Source organism: Entamoeba invadens, assembly GCF_000330505.1.
Source record: "Entamoeba invadens IP1 unplaced genomic scaffold scaff_1105074726127, whole genome shotgun sequence".
Taxonomy (NCBI): domain Eukaryota; phylum Evosea; order Mastigamoebida; family Endamoebidae; genus Entamoeba; species Entamoeba invadens.
Genome location: NW_004443569.1, coordinates 63,241 through 67,035, shown reverse-complemented (window position 1 = coordinate 67,035; position 3,795 = coordinate 63,241).

The following is a 3,795-nucleotide window of genomic DNA, read 5'->3' as shown; positions in this document are numbered from 1 at the left end:
GAAACAAATTCCCACGCCCTCCCGCTCTTGGGAGGTTTTACTGTAATTATGTAGTATATAATATGATAATAATCGGTTAAGTAAATGCAAATAAAAACCTTAACAAATTTAGTACAAATAGATTTGAAAAGTACACCAAAATACCAGTTAAGTAAATCTTAAGATCTCATAAAAAATCAATAATTGGAAAAACATAAGAAACATCATTTTAGATATTGATGAAAAACAAAAATTGTATAATTATAATTGAATATACACAATGGTTTACTCATAACATTTAATTTTTTTTCGTTTGTTCGAAAACATTTGATCGTTTGGTTTAAAAAAATGTTTAAAAAACAAAAATTACAATGATTGCAAGAAATTGTCGATTTATTTTTCTCATTGTTATATATTTATCAAAAAAATATTCAAATTCAAAATCAATTAAATCAGTTTTGTGCGTAATTTGTTATAATTTATTTTTAATTTTTAAGAAACGATCAGTTTGCAATTGTAAAATAAATTATTCGATGAATGATTTATATTTTTAAAATTGTGAATCTTGATGTCTTAACTGTAATTTTTTATTATCAAATAAGAATAAATATGATATTCATTAAACATAATACGTTAAATTATATTAATAAATGCATAATCATACCAGTCTTCTCAACCACTATTAATGAAATGAAACAATTTTAACGATTATTATATTTTCTATTATACCATTTCTTATATTTTATATTCAAAATTTTTTTTTGTTTAAAAACATTTTGGATATAAATGGTTTTTCTATAAAAATTAAAAGACCACCACGAAACAAATAACAATTTCCTTTTAATTCTTTGTGTTTGTTACATCAAATACGACTGTTTTAATTGTGTTTTCAATTATTTGAACACAAGTAAAAACTTTAGTTTTTATTGATTATTTTTAAAATGTTTATTATTAGCTAATAAAAATAAAAATAACAATTTAATAAATGTTATTCAAAATAAGTAGGTATAAATTTGTTTTGAATTGTGATGGCTTGAAAAATAATATTGGGTTATTGATAAGACCGTCATTTCCCATTGTCACCCAGTTTAGAACAAAAAAATTGCCGCGAGTGTTTTTTGAAAAACATCCACCTTTCAGCCACTGGTTGCACAACCAGGCGTTTACCAAAATTTACAGGGTCAATGCCGAAGCCCAAAAATGTTTCAGTGTTATTTTATTGAATGTTTTTTCGTTTTTAAGTCTTTTTTTAAAAATACGTTTATATGGGAAAAAGTTAACACCTGCTCCCTGTTTTTTAAAACAAAAAGAGGCAAAAAATAATACGCCTGGTTGTGACTGGTTGTGTGTCCCGTGTCACTCATTTTCCTTGTCTGTGCTTTGTTGACTCGGAGGTGGTTCCCATTTTTTGGGGGGATCCGGGGGATCTGCGTCAAGGGAGGACTTGGAAAGTGGGTGAAACGGTGCACAACCAGATTGTTTGGGTGCGACCTCTTAAGCCTTCTATTTAATTCTCCTTCTCACTCGTATCCACTGACTAGAGGTGAATAATCGACATTTCTTGAATTCGGGAACCAGACTAAATATTATCCTAAAAACCTTTTTACTATAATTTTAATTTGAATATGATTCGAAATAGAAAAAATAAATTCTATTTTTGGAGAGGATGTGGAAGGTCAAAATATGCTACGTTTTTGACAGGTCCATTTTTGTAAAAACAATTGATAAAGTCAGTCTAAAAACATTATTTATTTGATAAACTTTCTTTATATTTTTTGGTCAATTTTTAATGAATATGTTCTTAACCTATGGGATAAGATCAAAATAAATTATAATTAATATAACTATTCAGAAACTAAATAACCAATTACACAACCAATAACACAAATAAAGTTAAGATTACTCGACCTTTCATTTCCAAACATCCAAACGTGAATAAATACAGTTGATTTGGTGATATATTTGGACAAAATAATGGGAAGTTATTGGTAACAAACTTCCAGAAAAGTTTAAAAATCTTTTCAAAATCAATGAGTTGATAAACTGGCTGTTGAAACTTCGTGATTCTCTTTAACGCTCACAACACCTCTTATTTCTATAATTTTCATCGTTATATATTATCAGTTACATTTTTTATTCATTGTTATATTAGATCAAATAACGTGTGTTCGTTAACGTGTTTTTGAATAAAACACTATTGTTTTTTGTTTACTTTAAGTACCAAATAAATCTTTATGTTTGTTGGTGTAAAAAGTATCGCTTCTTTGTTTTTAGAGTAAATTGTTGACATTCAAATAAATCATTTTTTGTTATCTGTAAATTTTGAGTCATAAAAAATCAACAAATCATAATCAATAAACAAGGTAACAAAATAAATAACGTTTTTGGACTGACTTTAATTTTTTTAATAGTCATTTAAAAAACAAAAACAAACAACATTGTTCTATAAAATTAAAAAACTTTAGAAAATCGACAATGCCAACACTTGACAATTATTACATTATGGTTGTATCAAAGTATTTTGCAAATATTGTAGATATTATTAATTTAGAATTTATATGTAATTTTTTTTGGAAAAGTTTCTTCTTTACTTAATACAATTAACTCATAAAATTATAAAAAAAATTCCAAATATTGAAACACCCCACTTATGGTATAAAAAGGAATAAAAATTTTAGAAATATATATTTGTTGACTTTCAAAACAAAAAAAATATGAAGATAAAAACAATTAAAAACACGAAACAAAGATTATTAATTTTTATCAAGTTATAGTGTGGTTCAATGTTGATTATGGTTCAGTACATTTAAACAAAAATTAAATTATATTTTCGAAAATGTAACATACACACATTTTGACAAAAAAATATTTAGTATTGACATACCTGATTGTGTCAAATCACTTGATAATAACTGTTAATGTTAATGTCATGATTTGATCAGTTTAAAAATACAAACCAAATACCACTTCGATTGGAAAATTTTGCAAATTAAAATGTACAAGTTTGAGTCGTGCAAATACAATTTTTATACAATAAATATGTAGTTGTTGTTTCGATGATTGTATAAGTCTAAGAATTGTAGATTTACCTTCAAATGTCATATATAGATAATCATTGTTGCCCGTCAGATGTTGTTGTTTGACGAATAAATTGACACAATTAAATTGTATTTATTGTCTTAGTCAATATTTTATTTAAAACAAAATAATAAATCATTTTCTGATAATATATGTACTAATAAACTAATAAAATTGTTATATTTGTTTTTTCATGCATTCTGTTTTATTTAACATTATATTTTGAAGTTATTTGACTTACAAGACTCAAATGCTCAAGTAAACTTTTCAAACCATTTTATTATTATTGTTGCATGTTTTTTTTCAAAATTTTAACATCTGAATTTAATATTTACAATAATATTTTTAAATTCAAGTCAAGAACTTTGTAATACTAATTTTATATTATAAATTATACATCTCTATACCACTTCAAAAATAATTCCTCTTGCAATTGCACACTTTACTGTTCAACTTTGTTTATTTTATAATTATAATATATAATATTATAATATTATATTATATTTTATTATAACATTATAATTATAGTAAAAAAATTATATGTTTTTAGAAACAAAACAAGAAAACAAACAAATTACATTAAAACTATTACTCTAATTAATATACTATAACTAAACTATAACTAAAGTTGCACAATTTTTCTCAATTAGTTTTTTGGGTTGCACCATTCAACCGTCTCGTGTTTATTGTAATTTTGCAGTGAAGAAGTCTTTGAACCACACAAGTTGGCTTTATTCA